The sequence below is a fragment of the Dipodomys spectabilis genome, unplaced genomic scaffold (assembly GCF_019054845.1).
Source record: "Dipodomys spectabilis isolate Male_0828 unplaced genomic scaffold, ASM1905484v1 ptg000532l, whole genome shotgun sequence".
In the NCBI taxonomy this organism is placed as follows: Eukaryota; Metazoa; Chordata; class Mammalia; order Rodentia; family Heteromyidae; genus Dipodomys; species Dipodomys spectabilis.
This window is the reverse complement of record NW_024871209.1, coordinates 2,231,915-2,255,837: the sequence shown is the minus strand read 5'-3', so window position 1 is coordinate 2,255,837 and position 23,923 is coordinate 2,231,915.

The window sequence follows — 23,923 nt, the reverse complement described above, 5'->3', positions numbered from 1 at the left end:
CCCTTGTCAAGACATGTTAGGCTCCCCTGTGTGGTTTTGGTTAGCCATTCAATGGTGCTCTTGGAACTTGTCCTGTAATCTCTGATTATTGCAAACTTAGACCCATCTTCGTCCATCTCAGATGCTCATCTTGTACTCTAATGGAAGCTTATCGGGCTCTTCTGTTCCATGCTGACCATTCAGAATCTGTTCTCTGGTATAGCTGGGGAAATCATTTAACCATCCTGTCCAAACTTATACCTGCCATGATTGTTTTACACTGTAATAAATGCCCAAGAGAAGTGATATAAGAGGAAGGATTTACTCTGACTCAGGTTTTAGGATGTGAATCCATTGGTTCCAGACCTGGGATGAGGCAAACATTGTAGTGGAAAGGTGAGGCAGGCAGAGTTGTTTACCTCATGGTAGCTGGGAAGGAGAACAAATAAGAGCAAAGGTTCAGGGGCCAGGTACATATTTCAAAGGCAGGATCCTAGTATTCAACATTTCCCAATAATACTAGCAGATTATGGATCCATTAGTGGATTAATCCATTGATGAAGTCGGGGTCCTTATCATTGGTCCTTGGATGATCAATCATCTTTCAGTGACAGAAACCACTAGCTGGATCCCAAACCTTTATGTGGGTCTTAAGGAGCACAGAGGACAGTAAAAATTAAACATGTTCTTAAAGTGGGGTTGTTTAACTACAATAAAATTTTGTCTACCATGACTAAATAAATTAGAAGATGTTGAGGCTTAATAGTCATGTTACAGGAAATAATTCCAGATTCCAGGGCTAAAGAATATCAATAAGATGCCCATGTACACAGGAGGTCTTAGGATAACAGAATTCAGGTTTCAAATGTAATAGGGAGCCTGGGGGGAGGAGGGTGGTATGGAAGACAGAGAAAGCCTATGAATAGCAGTCAATGTGGATCAAAGAAAAGTGTGTTTATTGCTTAGTCTGAAGGCCAAAGTACAACTGAAACTAAGAAGTGGCTGAAAAATTAGTATCTGAGGCAGCCATGGGAGGAAGAAAGGATAACAGCCACCTGTGTAGGGCAGCAACTATAGGTGGTTCGTAGCTAAGGCCTTGAGTTAGGTGCTCTCTCATCCTTGGGTTTATGGTAGGGGTAGACATGAGCTGGCAGGACCCTCCTAGTTTGAGCTCTGGTCTCCTCTTCTTTAAAATGAAAATGAAACCAGGCACCCGTGGCTCATGCCTGTAATCCTAGCTACCCAGGAGGCTGAGATCTGAGGATCCCAGTTCAACTCCAGCCAAAGAAAACCGGAAGTGGCACTGTGGCTCAAGTGGTAGAGTGCTAGCTTTGAGCTGAAGAACTAAGGAACAGTGCCCAGGCCCAGAATTCAAGCCCCATGATAAACAAAAATAACAACAACAATAATATAATAAAATGAAAATAAATATATCTGCACCATATTTAGTACTGGAACTGTACAGGAAGAAGCAATGGGCAATAGGACAAATGTGAAAGAATTGTTTACACATTCCAGTTGAAGTTTAACCTTAAGCAGATGGTGTGTACTTCCCAGACCTCTGCAGGACAGCTTGCTTGTTGTGTGAGCACACTTACAAATTGTTCCAGCTGCTACAAATCCCCATCCAGGTTTGGAGCCAGCCAGGGATTATGGTGTGCTCCAACCCCATGATATTTCTACTGGAACCTTCCTCCCACACTAGGGAATCTCCACTCTAAGAATTCATTAGGAGGACAAGCATGAAATAACAACTTGCAGTTGGGTTTGTCTTGAAATTGCCTTGTCTTTTCCCTGGCTTTATCAGGGTACAATTAGTATATAAAACTGCTATAATTAGCACATATAAGTTAATTTGTATAGATGCAGAGACTTATGTTACCATTGGCACAATCAAGGTTATAAACACATTTATCACTTCCAGAAGGCTTATGATATCCTTGATATCAAGGAATTCTTCTGATTTCAAGTATGTTAGGTGTTTCTTTCTTTTTTCTTTTTTTTTTGTCAGTCATGGGGGCTGAACTCTGGGTCTGGGCACTGTCCCTGAGTTCTTCAGCTCAAGGCAAGTGCTCTACCACTTGAGCCACAGCACTACTTCTGGATTTCAGGTGGCTTATTGGAGATAAGAGTCTCATGGCCTTTCCTGCCTGGGCTGCAGATCTCAGCCTCCTGAGTAGCTAGGATGACAGGCATGAGCCACCAGCACCTGGCTGTGTTTCCTTTCTTACAGTAGAACCAGAACAATGCATGGGCATGTCAAAGGTCAGTAAAGGATTTATGCTAACATGTCAAGGGTCAGTAACGGGTTTATGCTAACATGGAGAAAGACTACATATACCAAAAACTCATAAGAACTGATCATTGTAACAATGTTAAAATACAAAAAAAAAAAGTGAGACTGGGAAGCTAGGCATTAACCGATTTCAGACATCATTCTTGTATGTTCAAGTGCTGAAATTCCTGATAATCTTGGTAATCTTGGACCACCAAGGATGGTATAAATATGTGCAGCAACACATTTTAATGTAGGTATCTGGATTTTTTTTCTGTAGACTGTTTCAATAAGGAAAGTTTTCAGTCACATCATTTCTGTGACAACTCCGGATGCCAAATAAACAGCATTGTCGATGTCAATGCACCTGCGATTCATTTTAATGCCAGAATTTGTGACTGGATTATATCCTCCTAGAACTGCGTCATGATGACATGAAATGGACCCTGTCTTTATATACTTGAGTTTCTCTTCTCTTTTTTAAAAAATGGTCTAATTGTCCCTACCCATCCACAGGATAAAAAGCGGCAATTTTTTGTGGTGTGTTGCTGTGGTATCTGTTATATTCCTATCCACACACTTATGTGTTGGAAACTTAATTCCTTAGGCCAGTGTTAGGAATACTGAGGGCTCCTGAGAGACATTTAATTCAGGAGGGCCTAGATTGATAGCACTATGCAAAGGGCTTGCAAGGGTGGCCTTCTGATTTTGTGTCAGATGAGAACGCAGTGTGTCTCCCCCTCTGGAGGACAGAGGACTCAAGATCTCATCTGAGTAGCAAAGGGTGGCTCCCCTCAACCCCAAGCCTGCCAACACCTTTGAGAGAAATAATTTTCTGTGCTTCCTAAATACTCAGTCTCGGGCATTCTGTTACAACAGCTCAAAATGACTAAGATGCATAGCAAACAATGATCACCATAGTAATGTATAGAGCTCCATCAACATTGCTTATTACAATTGCCTCAAGTGAAGACAAGCATCAGCCCAGAAACAGACAAGCAGAAGCCACAGAGTCTCTCCTGAGGAGGAGTCAAGTGTGGCAAAGTCATATGTAAAGGGGAGCCATAACTGCTTGAGTGAGGATAGGCGTAAAGAAAGGGGAAAGGCCAGCTGGGAAATAGGACTCTGTACCACTCTAACTTATTCACTGGAATGAAATCACTGAGCTGGGCTGTCCCAAGCTTCCAGAAGAAAGGGTCACAACAGTACAGGTTTATTCTCTGTTACAATGATTGGATGCATGTGCCGGACAGTTCCCACTTTGAAACAACTGATGCAAAATGCTCGGGAGGAAACGTACTCGTTACCTTATTCCTGTAACTGTAACCCCTCCATGCAGTATCTTTACAATAAAAAGTATTTTTAAAAAATCCAAAAAATAATTGGAATGGAAATCAACCAAAGGTAAAGTAGATCACAGGTATCTGTATAGTTTACTCCTAATAGGAAGAGCCAACTGGGAGGCAGGCAGCTTTGGGAAGGCAGGCTGGTCCTTGGAGTCAGGTTGACCTACTCATTGGCATGAGGTTGGGGTTCTATAATGTGTGAGGATCTTGTAGAACTCTCTCAGCAAGAAAGCCTACCTACCAGTGTGTCTAGCCTGTGCAGTGTAAACAAGATGTGCTTGGAAGTTGTTCGTTAAATCTTGCCAACCCTTTGTGCTAGTTGATGGGCTCTTTCTTGTGCCTGGGGCAGACAATGGGATAGCCAAGAAAATAGATGGGGACACAGCACCATGAACTGCCTATCACCTCTGACCCATTCAGAGAAGCTGAGTCCTGCACAGTTTTCCCACCCAGGAGAAAGTTTCTTCCAGGCAGAGAGAAAAGACAGCCTGAACCAGCACCAAAGGCAAACAAGCAGAAGATAACTGCAAACACCCAAAAGTAAACTGTGAGGCAGCTTTGTTCCACACGCCTCAAGCCTGCGCGCTGGGCATCCCAGAGACCTTTCCTTTTGCCTCCCTGAAAAATCACTTTCTGTCTCTAAGCAAAACTCAGCATTGCTTTTCAAAGCCCAACAGAAACTAACAAAATACCGTGCATTTGTGTGAAACACAAGCAGGGAGCCGGCCTGCCCCATGGCTCTGTGTGCTAGTGAACAAAACAGACCTGCGGAAACACGGGGGTGGTTAGGCTGGCGAAGGAAGAGGTGCAGAAAACATAGATGAGACATCAAACGTGCATAATGATGTCAGGAAAGAAAACTAAATTGCAACATTCTTCTCTTGGAACTCCTCTGTAATATACCTGTCAAATAATTACCCAGAGCAGGATTACAAATTGTCTCCAAGGTCAGAACATTTCTTATTTTCCAACACAGCCCTAACAATTGGAAGCTTTCTTTGGTGTGAGCACAAATTATAATCCCCTGCTTCCCCAGAGAAGGGGTTCATCACTGAGAATTCAGTCGAACCATTAAAGGAGACACAAGAGTTCTCTGAATATACTGTAAGATGAAATATAGCCACATTTTACTATGGAAGAAGTCTTAATCATTAAATAGATTATTATTATCCTGGATGCATTTAATTTATCAAATACATCATGGAAGTCCTCAGAGGAGAGGTTATTGTAGACAGTCCTGTGGTTTAATCGTTTTAGAAAATAATAAGAGCATTAATTTTGCATCATTTTTTAATAGAAGCTAGTTAATTGAGAAAAGACTATGATAAATTGTTTGGCCCTGAGGACATTCTTTTCCTTTCCTTGGCTTTGTTCTCCTTCTCTGACAATGAAGGATCTCAATCTGAAGAAAGCTGAGGGATCTTCCTGGTTCAATTAGCTACAGAATGGCAGAGATAACCATGACTGTCTTTGGAAGAATGTGAACTCTTATTAGAAGACATGTATCATTTTTCTCATGCCACCCACATTGACAGGACCTGTCTTTCCCAGAGAAGTATCATATGAGAAGCATTGGCAAACATTCTTCCTAAATTATGACACATGAAAATGTTCCCATTGTCATCACATGTCAAGCTCTTTTGGAATTCTACTTCTAGATTTTAAGGAGGATTACTCCGAAGGCCTAAGAAGAGCTTGTGTAATTGATCCCAGCACTAGTGAGGAAGATGGACAAATCGTCTGGCAGTTATGATAAGATGCAGTAAGTGAGCACGAGAGTTTTAGGACATAGTAGCTCTTAAATCCTTGTATTTATAGATTTACTTCCTATGAGTCTCTTATTTGAATTGTTCAAAGGAGTTGCCATTATGAATACACTGCATCTTGATAAATGTCTTCCCTTTCAACATTCTCCCCCATTCCTCCCCTATTAGCCCCTCCCTCCTGCTTCTTAATTTTGTAGGACATATGTTGAACCCCTCTTCTTCTCTTCATTTGTCCACTATTTTCCCCTTAACGCCATCCCACCCCTTTCGAATACCAACATTTTTTATCCTAATACATGCTTTAATATTTCATTTTTCTTGATTAAATTTGTCCAGTGTTGGGTCATTTTACATGAATATAAAGTTATTTTATGAATTTTCAACTGCTTGATTCATGTTTTACTTCATATTTTATATCATTTTATGTAAGGTTTTATTTGTTGCTGTTTTTATTTTTTATTTACTTATTTTGGGTCCGGTCGTGGGGCCTGAACTCTGGGCCTGGGCGCTGTCCCTCAGCTCTTCAGATCAAGGCTAGCGCTCTACCACTTGAGTCACAGCGCCACTTCCAGCTTTTTTTGTTTTTGCTTATGTGGTGTTGAGGAATCGAACCCAGGGCCTCAGGCATGCAAGGCAAGCGCGCTACCACTGAGCCACCTTCCCAGCCCCTGTTGCTCTTTTTATTGTGTGGCTTTTTAACATGGTTTATTTTCAGCCATCGTGTGATTCTTTTTTAAGTCATTGGCTGGTGTTGTGGGTAGAAGAAGAATAATTCCTCTTTATTAGATAATTGATATTGGAGAATACATAAAACTAGAGACAGGGTACCTCTGCCAGTGAATAAGCAGCTAGTTCTTTTCTCATATCCTCAGGTAATAGACATTTAAAAATCGGGGCCTTTGCTCTGAAGAGCTCTTAAGGCTAAATTCCAAAAAGTCTGGGTCACCACCAAGTTGTCTAATCCTGACTCATCTGTAAGAGGAGAGCATTTTCATGTAAGTATGTGAGAGAAGTCTTCCTCCCTCCCTACTTTACTTCCTCCTCCTTCCTTTCTGCCTCCCTTCCTTTCTTCCTTCTCCTTTCCTTTCTTCCTTTCAGACTTTCTCTCTTCCCTTTTTTTTCTTTATTTTGTAGCATTACTAAGGCTCAGACTCCGGACCCTGTGCTTTGGCTTGGCTATTTGGTTCATGGTGCATGTTCTCCCATTTCACTCATTCACACCCCCACTTTCGGCTTTTTTTGTTGTTGTTGGTTAACTGTAAATAAGGCTCTTACGGACTTGTCTTCACCAGGTAGGCTTTGAATTATGATTCTCCAATCCCAACTTCCTGAGTAGCTAGGGTCAGAGGCGTGAGCCACGCATGCCCAGTTCCACTTAACCAGTAAGCCTCTGGTGCCTGGTTCCACTTCACTTCTGCTTCAGAGAAACACCAGGCTCATCACCCTGTCCCCAGAAAGGGCTGCAGTGCAGGAGGAAACGATGAACATTTAGCCCACAAACTTAGGCACATGGCTGTATTTTCTTCAAACTCGACTTACCCTACCCAGGGGGGAAACTGAGTCGCATTCTGTTGAGTTCTAGTTGCTATGACATCCTCACTGCCACCTCTTGTGACCTCATTGGCACTAGAGGTCACAGTCAGGAGCTGCAACCCCACCCAGAGCTCCACAGAAGGTAAGTGAGCCAGATGAGCGGGGAGCCAGCTTCCTCCGTGCCTCCAGGCCCCCTTCCAGAGCCACTCAGTCACTTCTGCTCTTTCCCTCGCCTCCGTTCACCTTCTCTCCTTGCTCTCATCCTTGAACTTTACTTGTACCCTCTCCTCTGCAGATTGTTCCAAAGAGCTTGGACCTTTACAAAGACCAGGAAGTGGCACTAAGGTCAGGGAATGTCTGGTTTTAGATCAGAAAGAAGTTCTTTGGACCAATGAATTGCTGATGATTTTCTACAATTTAAATCAGGATCAGGCGAAAGGTAAAAAAGAACTTCAATAAAGATATTCTAATCATTTATCTTGGCCCACACATAAAGTATTAACCACTTAAAAGTATAAGAATAGTCCTTTATTCTTTTTTATTAAAAAGCAGTGGTTTTTGGTGGATACAGAATGGCCATATGGAATGATAAAAAAAAGTTATGAAGATGGATAGTGGTAATGCTTACCCAGCAACAATACTGACATGAAATTTTTTAAATAGCTAAAATGAAAAACATATTTTATGTATTTCTCACAATAAAAAATAGTAACTGGATCCTTAATCATACGTGGCAAAAACAAACAACCTCTTCAGGCATATGAAGATCTCCAAAACCTACTTCAACCCACCTTTCCAAATGCCTCTTGGTTATACTTTGTATTTTTCTCATTTGGGCTGAAGACAATCTCAATATTTAAATGGGTTTACCAATACAAATATTTACTTATCACTCAAGGTGAGAAGATTTTGGTCTAAGATAACTCTTAGTTCAAGGTAAGCCAACCTGTCTTCTCACAGCAATCCAAAGCAAGGTGACTTACATTTTATGCAACATTCCCCAGAGGAAAGGAGGGAGTGTGACTGCTGGTGCATGTGGGGAAATTTCCACAGACGCTCTGAGCCCTTGCTTTCAAGATACATATCTCTACTTTCTCCTATCCCATTGGCCAAAACATGCCACATGAGCAAGCAGGGAAAACCAGGGCTGCACAGGAAGCCAGCGTACCCCCATGAATATTGGAAATCCAGTCCCCTGACCTCAGCGTCAATTCACCAATGATAAGAGTAGGGCTTGGGAGAAAAGGAAGTCCTAGTATATTAAGGTTCTCAGGCAAAATGAAGACCGGCTCAAGAAACAGTTCTATGAAAGACAACCACAGCACCATCAAATGTATGTACCAAGCATGAGTCGGGGTGGTCGTGGCCTTGAATCTTTTCCCCAGTGTTCTCATGTTAGTCTCCGGAGTTGCATTCCTTGCTGAGTTGAATGCTGCTCCTCTCCTGTGGCCATCAAGGTAAGACAGAAGCATGGTCACCTTTCCTGGGGCTGTAGGGACATTCTTGAGCTCCTCACTTCAGGGAATTGTGGGAGGGAAATAGAAGAATGTAAAAGTAAAAGAAAAATTCTGACAAAATGAAATGTATGCTCGCCAGTAAAGTAAGCTAGTTGCTGAGCTGAAACTACAGTCATAAGCATATGATCTGTCTGTTCCTGTTATACCACAGAGACAGGAAGAAAGAAGTCAGTGTTTATACTAACGTGCCACAGATCTAGTTACAAATACTCATTGCCCTTCCATAATCCACAACTACTTCATTGGAAAATGGAAACAAGTCTTTCCCAGGATAGTTTCTATACTGGGTCTGAAGATGGCTCCTCTTATCTAGAGACCTATAAACTGAAAAGGTGAGTGGTATTCCTTCACATGTCTAACATACCTTGGCTGGAACAAGCCAAGAAAAGGCATTCATTTGTGAAGGGGAAGAGAAGGCCGAATGGTGCAGATGTGCACAGAGCAGTGGGGTTCTCCACGGCAGCCCTCTATCAATCCACTCTCTCACGAGAAGGAGCATCCTTTGATTTGCTTGTGGTTCTTTTCCCTCAATGGCTCCTCCACCCAATGCTTTTCCAGCCTAGAACACAAACTTGGAGAAGACTTTTTCTTTCCATTGTCCTCGTTAAAATTTAACTATTAACTAAAAATCATCCATATGTTGTGTACAGCCTATTTTGAAACATGTATCCATTGTGGAGTGGCTAAATTAAGCTAATAAGCACATGTTTATCAGCATTTTAGGAGATCAGGAATTTTCAAGAATATAGCACATTGTTATTAATGGTAGCAACCATGTGGTACAACAATTTGCTAAGTGAACGTTTTTATACCTTTGACCAAAAGCTTCCCAACCACCTCCCTTGTCCAGCCCTGAAAACCACCATATTTCTTTTTTTTTATTGTGAAAATACTGTACAGAGGGGTTATAATTACATGGGCAAGATAATGAGTACATTTCTTATCAAGCATTATAGTCTTCTCCTTTGTTTCCCCTTCCCATCCCTTCCCATCCTCCCCCTGTCCCCTCACCCAATCCTCCCCCCCCCACCAAAGTCCATATTTCTTTAGGTTCGTTTCAGTATTCATTCTACCTCTGAGTGAGGCCATAACATATTTAATTTTTTCTGTGCCTAGTTTGATTAGTTTACCAGAGTGGCCTCCAAGTCCATCCTTCATGTGTCTGCAAATGATGAATTTTTCTTCTTTCCTGAGGTTAAATAGTATTGCAAAATACATGTACATCACAAATGCCTTCTTCATCTGCTGAGATCCTTAGGTTCATTCTGTGATAGCCATATCTTAGCTGTTGTGAGTTCTGCTACAATGAACAGAGGTATGCAGATATCTCTCTGACATGTTGATTTACTTCCTTTGGAGATGTATCCGGTACTGGGATTGCTAGATCCTATGGTAGTTCTCTTTTTTAGTTGTTTTATTTTTTAGGAGTTTCCACCCTGTTTTCCTAATGACTATATTAATTTACATTCACACCAACAGTACACACATTTTCTACATCCTTGCAAACACTTGCTATTTTTGTCTTTTTGATAATAGCATTCTATTAGGTGTTACTTTTTGACTCATCTAAAGAAAGCATTGGAAAATGTTCTTCTGGGAGAATACATTACCTTTTCTCTAGATGTCTTGATGATTGGCCTATTGTACAGGTAGGGAGGAGGGAGGAATGAAGGAAAACTCAAAGAACAATAATAGATGGAGAGTTATGCTAAGCACATTGCTCCTGACAGGGGGCCCTGCATTCAAACTGTCAAATGAATGAAAGTTTGATACCGGGAGGGGGGGGCAATAATATTTATTTATTCAATTATTCAATTATTCAAATCTTCTCTCTGATCTCCGATCCTCCTCCTCTCTTGCAGATCCTCCCCTTAAAATGTACAATTTTCTGTCCCTCTACCCCATCTTCCCCTATCCTGGAGTCTTCCATGTTGTCCTTCTGTATGTGACAAATCTTATTTGACTTGGGTCCTTCCCAACCTTCCTCTGACACTCCATGGTTTGTTCGCACTCACGTCTGCATGTTTGGAACTTCATTCAGCCCTGAAGTCAGGATGGGATTGAGGGAGTAGCAAGAAATGCTACTACCCCATTCCACAGGTGAGCCAGCTGAGGGCCTGAGAGAACCGGTGCAGGCTGAGTTCACAGCTGATGAAGAAGGCACAAGCACTCTAACTGTCTTTTACGTGATTCCCCTTTGTCTATGGTACTCATCTTTTGAGGAAAAGAGGGGGAAAAACAGATATGTACTTGTCTCCTGATCATTTCACCAAAGATGGAAATACAAAATCATAACGATTACTGGCTTGGCAATATCGGGTTTTAAATGTAATTGGTTCACTTAAGCAAGAACACAATTGTGTGTTTTTTAACGTGTATATATATATATATGTATATATACACATATATATACATATGTATATGTGTATATATACACATATATACATATATATATATTCTCCACGGAAAAACATGATTTTGAGCTTTTCCAACAGATAAAGTAATGCAACTCCTTGAGCCATGGAGACTCCTTTGAATCTTCAGTGCTGATGAGATTTCATCACAGAATAAAACTTTGGTAGACTGGGGGGGGAGAGGATTGGGTGGGGGGATGGGGGAGAGGCTGGGAAGGGATGTGAAGGGTAAACAAGGGAGGAGGCTGCAATGCTTGATAAGAAATGTACGCATTATCCTGCCCATGTAATTGTAACCCCTCTGTACAGTATGTTCATAAAATAAAAAAAAAAAAACTTTGGTAGACTCATCATAAGTGCTTCTCATGATTTTTAAAAAAATGTATTGCTTAATTAGTGGCTTAGATGTAAGTCCTCTTAAGATACTACAACTACTTATAACCTGATAGGACAAAAGCAGTGTCCCAAGGTACATTTCAAAGTGCTTTGTTGTCCTAAACTCCATTGTTCATTCTCCTTTGCTAAGAGTTGGTTGACTGTAGTCACTTTAGAAGGGAGATTATGGGCAAGTTTTGTGCCAGCTTCAGGTACTCTACCCTACAAACTACCCTTCTGGCCAGGGTTATTATAACCATTTATGAAACAATTAGAAAATATATAAGAAGTAAAACCCACACCAAGTTCTATTTCTATTATTTGGAAAATTGGAATTAAATCCCAATTGTCTAACACCACAGTCCTATGCTCTCTTATTCTCTAGAATTGAACATACAGTTTTGACTCTGTAACTCTTTTTCCCGAATATTTTCAAGTACTTAGTTCTACAAGAGAAAAAAAAACAGTTTAGAAATAAATAGCTTGGAGAATATCCAGATTGTTCAACCTCAGACCTGGACTATCCCAAACCAGTGACCTTTGAGAAAATCAACTACTGTTTGTGTACAACAAGGTTATTGAATGAGAAGTGCTGGATCAGGGCTGATTGGATTTGATTTGGATGAGATTTGATTTGATTAGACCCAGACTGACCCCTGGTTCTAAGCTGTTGTTCTTACAACCTTGAACACCTCACATCCCTCCTCTGGTTTCCCATGTCGACACCCACAAAATATGAGCATGGAAACCACAGGGCTCCCTACCAACCGACCGAGGTAAATCCCATCGACTCCAGCCCTTGCAGCGTATTTTTTTAATTCTTATTAAACTGTTGTTGTTGTTATTATTGGCTTGTTTCTCATCACTGAGTTTGAAGTCTGACAACTTCTTTAGTACATCAAGTCCACAGTTAACAAACACTGGTTCTTTTTTCATCCTTTAAGCAGCAGCATGCCCTGGAGCCAGTGTCCGGGCATGCAGTCTGCTGTGCTGCACTGCCCTGTTGACAAATGTATTCATTTCAAACTCCTGTCTGTTGCTGAAACAGACATACACAGATGCATCATTCTGTCTCGCCAGGGCACCTGAACGAGCCCCATCTGATCAGCTGCATCTTTCTTGGGCAGCAGGTGGTGGTGTTGATGGCCGACCCTTTTTTTGTAGCTGTCACCAAGATGGGTTGTAAGAAACAAATGAGCTGATGGAGAGTGTAGAATTGGATGTTTTGCTTTTACTCTTGTCAGTTAAAGAGGACAAACGCCGTTTAGTCCATCCTGTTGAGCTATCTATCTTTCTCTTGGTTGATTTTCCTATTGTAACAAGTGTCGATGTTACAGAGCAGGAGAGGGACAGCCAGGACCAAAAGGAAGCCAAGGCCCTACTGGGGGTATTCCCGTTGAGAATTTACACCTTAAACAAAGTGTTGTGTTTTAGTGACTGGTCCTACTGTGTGGGCTTGGAGACATTTTTCTCATGTGATCAAACACAAGAAAATTGATACTTTCTCACCACGCACACAGATATCAGTAAATGCTCCGTTGTTTACACTCTACTGACACCTACTTCTCCTAAGGTAGCATAGATACAATCGTTAATAGTCAAGAAATGTACAGACTCTTAAAGGACACAGCCAACCAAATTGAAGTAAGCAATTGTGGGGCCTACATAGCTGCCCAGAGACTAGCTGTAAAGAGTCGTCAGGATTTGATTATTGGTGGATTCTTGGGTACAAATGTGTAGAACCAAGTGATGCTGGAGAGGTTGAAGATCCCGAAATTCCTCTGAAAGTTGGCCACGCATTTCAACAGGTGGTAGGGCCTTCACTTTGGAAAGGTCCTTCCAGTTATACTGTGGACATTAATAAAGAACAAAACAAGAAGAACCAGCAGCATTGGGGTTATTATGACTCAGTGAATAAGTGCTCCAGGGGTAGAGACAGGAAAGTGGGACAGGTAAGTGCAAGAGAAATTGAATCTTTCTGTATCTGTAGTGCCTAAGGGTAAGGTAGCTCTCAGAGATGGCTGAATATATAAAGTTTGTGTAATTTAGTAAAACAACAGAAGAGACAATCTCATGGGAATTACTTTCCTAGGTATATCAGCATGTGTCATTTACCCAATCAGACCAAGTTCCTAATAATTCTTTTTCTACTTTTTTTTTTTTTTTTACTATTTTGCTATTACATTTGGCACTTACATCAGGAGACCTGCAATGTTTGTATTCTGATGGAAAAGGTCTAAAAAGGGAGCAAATAAAATTAAAGATTTTTACCACATTAAATGCCATGAACAAAAATTAACCACAGCAAGCAAAAGCAGTGATGGTCTGACAGGGCTGTGAGCTATGGAGATGGATCCTTTAGGAGATTAATGTGGAGCAGAGCTCTGCCTTTTCCTGGAACTTGTGCTATTGGGAAGCTCATTCATGAGCAGAAGAGGAGCAGAGAGAAAGGCTGGGTGGAGAGATGGTTTGTCCTGGTCACCTCTCCCCATCTCACTAGGAAATTCTCCTCTGTAGGGCTGAATTCTTCTCTCCCCTGGATCCAGAATTTCTCTTTTGTTGACTGTGCTGAATATACCAGACTCATAACTTGGCAGTGGTTCCCAGAGATCACGCCTGCTTGTCAGTTCCCATACACTGAACAGTCACATGGGTAAGTCACCTTGGGAAGGCTTCATTCATGTCTGCTAGTTCCTTCCTTCCTCATGCCTCACACAAGAAGGGTAGTTGGGGAAAATTAGAGTTTCTGGGAAGCAAAATCTATGTAAGCCATAGGTAAAGTTGCCTAGTAAGTGATCAAGCCTGGATTAAAGAGTTCACTTTCTCTTATTTCAAAGCCTATATGTTCAACAGGTGGTATTAATTTCGGGGTGGAATATAAAATATACAAGTGGTCACAATTTAGTCCTTCGAAATCTTCCCAGTATTTTTTTTTACTTCAGCATGACATGATCCTTTGACTCTCCATTCCAGACTAAAAGACAAGCATCAAGTAAAAACGAATTCAGTACCACACTCTTCGGAAGACGTGTTGGATAGTAGGACTAGGGTCTCTTTCTGTGTCTGAAAGCATCATGGCCATGTTGGATCAATACATAAATGAGTTTCATATCATTGTCTTCCTAAGATTGGCTCCTAGTCTCCCTTTGGAGTTGCTCATCTCTCTCAGTGAACTGCTGGAGGAGACACCAGGTTGGGTGACCTTCTTCTTCAATACAGTGAAGATTCACGAGTTTTCTCACTCAGAGCAGGATGGTATTTTTAAACTCATGGAACATCTACACTTCGTGCTATACAGCTACCGACAACCTACTGTCAGCTCAATAAAGAATGGACAGAAACTGAAATGAAGGTATATATCTGTCTTGTGTCAGAGGCCTTCACAGCACCTGGGTATCTTTTGTCAGTCAGTCCTTTTGAGTACACATGTTTGATGCTTGATCTAGCTCTTCATGTTAAAAAAAAATCAGCTTTTATCCTATCATATGTTTTTCTGGTTAAAAAAAAATAACGCTGCATTTAAAGATCAAGTCTCACCCTCTGCTCTATAGAACAAATAGGGTGAGTTTTTGTTGGCTTCGGAGTGTGTCCCTCTCTTTTATCTCCTGATAAATCTCAAGTTTTATGTCCTGATCACCAGGTGAGGTGAGAAAGTCTACGATGCCCCGTGGAGATCTGGAGGAGGCCGAACCACACAAAAGGACTCAGAACTCTGTGTGTTCCCAAGGGGAAAAGATAAGCAGGCAAGGTCACACCATTCCAGGCCTCTAGTGTGCGCTGGCTATTGTGTTAAGTGAAACGATATCGAGCTGGCCAAGAGTCTATACTCTGAGTTTTCCTTTGCAGCAAACTGAGGCTGAGCAGGTTGAGGTCAGAGGTGTGAAGCCACACAGGAACTAAGTGGGGGGGGGCACAGATTTTGATGATCTCTTCTTTCCCCCATGGCCCAGTGGCCAGCTTCAAGATGGTACACTCAGCTGCATCCTCTATCAGGTTTAAGATGCCCATAACCCCATGGACCAGTGGCCAGCTTCAAGATGGTACACTCAGCTGCATCCTCTATCAGGTTTACACTGCCCATATCTCTTCCACATCAGGTGTGTGTGTTAGTCTGGGGTCAGGGCTAGGGTGGTGGGGGTAGGGGAGGGGTTGGCATATAGTCTGTCTGTGCAGTCTGGACTAGAGGCTATGCCTAGTCTTTGACTGAGAAGTTTGGGTCTGGTACACAAATAGGTTCTTCCTTATTTCTCCAGGTGAACATCCCAGGAGTTCTTAAATTGTAGGATGGGAACTGGTTTCCATAGCAACATCCACCATTCCATCTGTATAGGCTCCCCTGTCTCTCTACTCTTCATTCCCTGTCCTTGTCTGGTCCCTGAAGCCACTTGCCTTAATAAAGCACTCACACTTTAGGTCTTGTTGCAGACTCAGGTTTCTAAGGAACCCATACTGACTCAGAATTCAAATCCAAGCTCAGAACTCATGGTATTTCCAATTTTTACTATTATTGTAATTATGGTGATTCAGCAAAAAAGTGACTATTTTTGGTTGATACAAACATAAAACTTAAGCAAGTAAATTTTATTTAATATAATTCAATAGAATGATCCTTTATGAACAACTTTCACGTGCGGTGTTCTGGGACACAATAGCTGAAAGAATCACGATTACAACCTTACACACACATCACAGTTTAAAACCTTTTAGTGGCTTGCAAACACGTCACCTAATTTAACCCTGACAACTGCCTTGAGAGTTAGGCATTTGAAGTGTTGTGTGTGTGTGCTGTGGAAGCAGAACAACGGATTGAAGGCAGAGAAAACTAAAACAGATGGAGCAAGTACGGTATCACAAATGCTGTGGTAGGAATGTAAAACGTTTATTTCTCTCAGCACACCTACACCACATTGTTTTGACTACTCCTGTTTTATGGAAGAGAAAGTTGAGCCTCAGAGAGATTAAAGGATTTGTCTAAGGTCTCACAACCAGAAAAATCCCTGGGTGCTTGAGTGTAATTGTAGTTAATTTCTGTGCCAACATAAGCCGTCGAAATGATAAATGCAAAGTGAAACAATGAACATCCAACTGCTACTTAGAAATGGAGCTGCCCTAGACTCCTGACCTAGGCTAGCCCCTCCCACCTTAGGGCTGTGATTGTCAGTTCCTCCTGTGTTCTCTGGCATAGGAGAAGCAGGTTCATTTACATCTGTGGAATCTGGCAGAGCTTCATTCATCACTCTGTACCAATTTCTTCATTTCTCTAAATAGGACAGACTCATTTTTAATAGGAAAATATTGCATAATTCATTGGACTCGAAAGGAACTGCCAATCTTTTGCAAAATGGCTTGCCTCTGCCCACACTATGAGGGGAGAGAGGTGGCTCCAAGGTCGAAAGGCAGGTGTGAGGTGTCTCTGTGCCAGCCTCTGAGGGTCCAGCAGGATGAGGAAGATGCCGGACAGCATGCTGACACCTGTGAGAAATCACTTCGCCTCTCAGCGGTAAAGTTCCCACGTCTGGAAAGCAGAGGTGGGGACAGAGACTAAAAGATCATTCTCAAATCTCCCTGCAAGGTAGAGTGAACAAAGTGCTGACAGCAAACAGTGGGGAGGTGGTAAGAGGAGTAAAAGGAGAACCCACGAGAATTCATGCCAGCCCAGTTATGAAGTGGATCTCATGATTCTCCTCCACCCCCATGCCTGGTGGTCTTGGTAAGCGCAGCCTCCACGCATCTCTGGGTGACTACAAATGTGAGGTCGTTGTGTAGGCAGGCTGGTTCCCCTTGAAGTCTTTTCTTGGCTTGTCAGTACATCTTTTCCCTGTATCTTCTCATAGTCTCCCCTCTGAAGGTGTCTGAATCCTAATTTCGTCTTCTTAAAAGGACATGAAGCCTTATAAGAAGCCACCAAGTCCACACAAATGGCCTACCTGTTACGTTAGTCACTGCTTTAAAGTCCCTTTCTTCAAACACAGTTAATATTTTGAGGAACTGGGGGCTAGGACTTCAACCTGAATTTTTGGAGTACACAATTCAGTCTATAAAGCTGTGTGCATGCAGAAAGCCAACTTGCTGAATCAGTTTAGTTCTTCATCTGTAAAATTTCAATAAAGATGCCTTGATTAAAGTTGTAATATCAAGCTGTGAAATGACGTATCTGAAAAACCCTAAAAGTAGTGGGTACAATAAACGTGTTTCTGTCATTCTGGATGATAGTCTAATTGATGTCTAGCTCAGCGGCTCATCATCTCACATTTTTGTTGTCTCACTAACTTTCCCAGTCAGGTGGACTTCAGCAGTGACTGTGGATTCCTAGCCTCCTTCCCGTGACTTGTGACAACCACACCTTTGAGCTATCATCTTCAGAACTACCCTCCAAGTGGAGCAGAGCCTGGAAGCATACCAGGAACACACTCAGGGGATGCTCATCTTTCATTGGCCCAAACAGGTCATATGACTTACCTCAAGACAAAGAGGGCCAGAACTGAAGACCTGGGAAGAAGTTCTAGGAATACACACATTTGGTAACAACTGGTCATATTCAGGCGTGGCTTCACTGAGAAATGTAAGCATGTTTTCATAAAGGCAGAAATTACAAAGCCATTTTGATTTTTGGGTTTGTTTAAAATTTTATTCTAAACTTTATGTACAGAGGTGTTACAGTTACATAAGTAAGATAATGAGTACAGTTCTTTTTTTGACAGTCATAGGGCCTGAACTCTGGGTCTGGACACTGTCCCTCAGCTCTTCAGCTGAGGCTAGTGCTCTACCACTTGAGCCACATCATCACTGTACAATTATTTTTGAAGTATTACTCCCTCCCTCATTTTCTCCTGCTTTCCTTCCCTTGACCCCCACCCCCAAGATGTAAAGTTCATTTCTAATATAGTGTCTACTGAGTATTACTGTTACATTAGTTTGCCCTTTTTGTCCCACCATTTCTGATTCCTTTCCTCTCTCCAAATCAGATAAACTTATATACAAGATAAAGGGTACAGAAATCAAAAACAGTGACAACAGAGAATAAACCAAAGGGGGAAGAAAGGGGAAATAAAGAAATGATGGCAAACAAGACACTAAAAAATGCCTCATTTCCATTTCTTGGAGTTCATTTCAATAAGCATTGTTTTATATGGTCATATGCACATAGCTATTGAGCTATTGTAATCCTCACTAAAAATATCATAGATGTATTCTAGTTATTGCAAATGAGGGAAAACATGCAGACTATGTTTCTCTGGCTTGCTTCACTTAATATAATTTTTTCCAAGTCTTTCCATTTCCTTACTAATGTCATTCTTTCAGATGGAAGCATAGAATTCCACTGTGTATATAAACCACATTTTCTTGATCCATTCATTACTGTGGAGCATCTGGGTTGATTCCATAGCTTAGCTACGAGTCAGCCATTACCAGACTTGAGGGAGACAGTGGAAGGAGGAAGTACTAAGACTCAGAGGTTCGGCAACTGTGTAGAAAAGACTTTCCATCAGGAATGTAAGTCCTTAGTCTTGAGAGCTAAGATGACCCAAAACAGAAGGAAGCTGAGTGAAGAATCTCTACCAGCCCCATCTCAACACACACACAGACACACAACACCTGCATACTCATATACACTCACACATAAACAAGATGACTGAGAATTACAGTCCATTTCTAATTTTTACCAAAACTCTTCTACTTAATAGAGAAGTTTCTACCATAGTTCTAGAACATAGTGAGTGAGAAACGCATAGCCCCTTCTGCCTCACACATTCATGAGCCCTCTCAAACATATGTATTCACACATGTACACACAGATTTTACACACACACACACACACAGAGGGCACACAGCGTAGGCCTCCAACTGTGCCAGATAACTGATCCTGTTATTTCTGTCAAAGCCACATCTACCTGATCCACAGCAAGAGAGGGGTACAGCTGAGGTTGGAAGCATCTACAGAGAGGGTCCTTTCTCTCATTTCAGGCCATACCCTTGGCAGGCTTACTGGATTTTCTTGATATTGTTGAGACCTTCCACCTCTCTCCAGAAAGTTGGCAAGGGCTGGAATCAGAAACTGACTCTACACTTCTGAGGACCAGTAGTGTGGTCTAACCAGGTGAATATTCGGAACCCTGGACCAGTCTATGAACCAGGAAAATGAAAGTTAGCTAATGTGAGGTAACTTGAAGTTTGGGAGATGAAATCCATGGGTTCACACTGGCAGGTGGAGGAAGAGACCTCAGTCTGGACTTCCCTTGATCAAGTTCCCAGGCATCTGTGGGATACAACAGAAATGACCCCTCTTTCTGCTTTCTTTCTGGGCTGCTACTCTCACTGGATAGAACCCAGGATAAATAAATGAAGATTCTGATCAAGATTCTGATAAGCATCCGAAAGTAAGGATCTGCCATCTCCTGTGGACACAGATCACACCCTTGAAGGCATTGACGACATTCCTCTAAAGTAAGCTGGCTGAGATGACTCTCAGACATGCCTTGTTTTGTGTTGTATTTATCAGTTTTCCTTTTTTTCCATGACAAATAACTATGGATAATCAGCTTCAAAAAATAGAAAGTCAACTTGGCTCAGAGTTTCGGAAATTTCAGTCCATGTCACAGTGTCTCCATTGCTTGTGGCTTATGGTTGAGCCTGTGTCAGAGCAAAACTGCTCACCTCACAGAGAGGATGTGAAAGAGAGAGGAAAGGAGCCAGAGTCCCAGAAATCCCACCAAGGCCCTGCTTCCCCAAACTAAAGCCTTCTGTTGAACCCCAGCTCTTAGTTCCTACCTTCTGCAGATAGTGTCAAACTGGAAACCAAGCCTCTACCACATGAGTCAAGGGAGGACATTCTAGATCCAAACTATACAGTGGTCAATTCATAACAATACAAGAGCTACAAAGCCAGAACTCTTACCAGACACACCTGTCCCAGGTAAGGGACACATTTTGCCCCTCCAAACAAAGCTGATCATTTTTTTGTGCAGAACAACAGCACTGCAATGTCTGTCAGCCCAGCAAGGACGAAATGAAGGAGATTCAGATGCTTAAAACATCTGCTCCTGCAGAAACCTCCACAAAGAAGCTGCTTCCTGAAAATCCAAATTGTTCTTTGTTTGGATGAAGAACTGGTTTAGCAAAATTCTCATGGACAGTCTTGCTACTTTTTCTTCAGGAAAAAAGAAATAATAATTCAAGTGTCATGACTCAAATTTGACAGGATTGGTGACAAAGAGTCACTGTGAGCTGCAAATGAAGAATACATGTAATTAGAAGCAAAGTAAAATCGATAAAGGTTACACATATCTCAGCTCTGGAAAGGTTGGCATTTTAAAGAGCAGTCTGAAAATTGTGTGTCTTAATAAGGCAAATATTTATTTTTAGAAGTCTTTGGAGTCAGTATGGTTGGAAGTCAAAGGGGGTTCATATTTGACAATGAAATAATACTAGATAAACGTATCCAGAGAGACAGCACATTTCAAAACTGGTTTGTGAAGTTTCGACGTGATAATACATAAATTTAATGAAGAGAAAGAAAAATATAAGGATAGTATTAATAAAAATGCCTGTATACTTCCTTGTCATTCCAGAACTTTCATAAAATAAGGCAGGCCCTACTTGATCTTTTCTCTGTTTCCATTCTTCCCTTCCTCTCTGCCTGTATCCCCTCACTCATCTTCCTTTCTTACTAGCTGTATATCAATGGAATTTGGTTTTTTCTCTTTATTATCTGTAAGTACTTGTACATAGAGATGCCATTCAACAAATCAGTTTATGAATGCAATGCTATTGATCAACGTCATTCCTTTCAATACTCTCACCCATCCCTCCCAACCTACTCCTTCACCTGCTTTTTTAAATTTGTAGAATATACATTGAATTTTTTATGCAAGGTACCCCTCTTCTTTTCCTCAATCGTCTACCTCTCCCCTTGATCCCAGCTCACTCCTTCCAAGTACTCCTTTTCTGGTATTTATTTTGTTGATTTTGCCTTTCTAAACAAGTACATTGTTTTGAGTCCTCCTCTGAATCTATCCTATGATCCAGTAACTCCACTCTTGGGCATTTATCCAAAAGGTTAGAAACCAGGATACAGTAAAGCTACCAGTACAACCATGTTCACTGCAGTACAATAGTACTAAGGTATGGAATCAACCCAGATGCCCTCAGTGGAAAGATGGATAAAAAGTTTTGGTCTATATACACATGGACTTTCCCTCATCCATTAGAATGAATGATATTGCATCATTTGCAAAGAAATGGAAGGAAAGTCAGTCCAGAGAGACAGAGGCTGCGTGTTTTTTAATCATATGTGGAAGCTGGAATTAGTTTATAAATATATAAGTAAATTCCTTGGGTGGTATGCAAGTGTACACAAAGGTACGAACAAATCAATGTCATTTCAAGTCAGTCTTTCTAGATGGACAAAATAGAGAAGGTACTCAACTCATTAGGCTACCGCCTCTGGTGGGGAGGCAGCTTTAAAGAAACAATTGTGGAACACTATTATTGTTCTGATTATGGTAAGAAAATAAACAGCCAGATGATGTGATCAAAACCAAGGAGGTGAGGACAACTTTGAAGGGACTCAGAACAGGCTTCTCAGTATGATCACATTCTCCTGGTCTGTAACTGTCATGTAACTGCTATGACAAAGTACCACAAGCTATATAGCTTAAATAACAAATTTAGCATGTCATAGGTCTTGAGGCCTAAATCTGAGATCAGGGTATGGAGGGCTGTAGCCTCTGAAAGTGAGAATATGATCCAAGTATTTCTCTTCATTTCTGGTGGTCTCAACATTCTAGAATATACAGTTGCCATCTCCCCATGTCTGTATTTCTGTGAGTTCTTCTCTGTGCCCAAATACCCCCCTATGGTTATATTGGAGTCAGACCCTCCTCAGCTTCTCAGTAGAACTTGATCATCTGCAAAGATTCTATTTTCAAATATGACCACATTCATAAATATTAGAAGTTTAGACTTATGCATTTGAACTCATAACAATAGATATTCCTTACATTAAAGCAGATAAAACATCTATGATAAAGTCTCCATAGTCAAGAGTGAGTTTAGAGACACACAGGATTTTTTATATCTAAGTCTATTAAGCTTCTTCATGACAGTTTCTTATAATATACCGTGGTCATGCAGAGCAGTGATTGCAGCATTCATTCTGTAGCACGTATGCCTTTTACACAGGACTTCCTCTGTGGAGAAAGACTACTGACCTGAATTCAGAAGCCTTCCTTCAAGATCTCTTACTTTCAAAACTGAGGACAAGTCTCTCTGCTACCCTGAAACTTCTCCTTAATTTCCAGGGTAGAAAATTGATAGTGCCTGTCTCTCTTGCGTGTGTAAGGTATTAGTGAGAAACTGTTTGTGCCTTGCTCTACAATATTTTTTAAACTCCGTACAGATGGAAACTTTATTTATTCCAAGCCACACTGCTCATTCATTTGACAAATTTTAATAAATACACCCAGCAGAATAAGAGATTAACAACCAAAAGTAAAATATTACACTATATATCATAAGTCATGTGAATGTGTTCTGTCTTTCCCTCCCTCCCTCCTTCTCTCCCCCCACCAAGGGTGACTTTGTGAATCTTCTGAACCTGGGCTTCAAGTACCTGAAGATTCCGCTTCCCCATGCTTAAAATATAAGAGTTCAGAAACAACTAGCTTGCTGTGAAAGGAGACCTGTGAGGAAGACTGAAACTACTTCACCTTTGCGCCCCAGCTGGCGAATCAAAGAACGATCCACGCGCCTGGACCACACACTATGGTTTATGATGCTTCCTTTGGCAGCAGTTAGAGTCCAAATACAAGCCAGACCCTGAGTAGGTCTCGAGAGATAGCCACTGTGACTGGCTGGAGTCATCTTGAACACCCAGAACCACAGACCTGGGGTGAGTTACCCAGCATCTCGGGGCTGGCAAAATAAGCACGCGGGTGTGAACGCTGGCTCTCCCCGCCTCACCTGCCTTCTGCAGCACCATCCTGGGTCAGACGGTCTCTCGGCTCCTTCCATGATCACCCTGGCTGGCAGCACCATCTTCATTATCCTTCTACAGCCCACAGTATCAGCGTGCAGAGGGTTCTCAGAGCTGCCAAGCTGGTCTTGCCAAGTGTAAACTAGGTGATGTCACTTCCCTTGCTCGGTGGCAGCAAACCAAAGCATCGGAGCCCTTACTGTGCTCCAGTCTGGCCCCTCTGTCATCACAGCCATCTGGCCACCCTGCCCCTGGCTCCACTCCCTCTGTACCACCACAGGGCATTTGCTCCTCCCACCTGCCTTACCTGGTGCCCTCCCCTCATCCCGTCCCTGTCCGAATGCCACCTGCTCAGAGATGTGCCCTGGACCACACTTAACGAATGGCCCCTCTCTGTGTCCAGCATTCTATCTTCCTGATTATTTGTCTTTATATTGCTGGTCACTAATAAACCCATAACTTTATATCTGAATACATTCTACATACACAGCCATACTATATTACTATATGTAATATTAATTCCTTTATTTACTCTGTTGTTCAGCTTTCTGCCATTGTACCACATACACCTAGGAGATGTGAATCATAGACCCTGAAGTATAACCCAAAATTCATTTATAATCACACTCATTATTCTTCTCATTGTGCTTATTGTGTAACATCATTATTGGAACTTGCAAATAGGTAGATTCAAATCAACCGAAGCTGGGCGCTGGTGGCTCATGCCTTTAATCCTAGCTACTC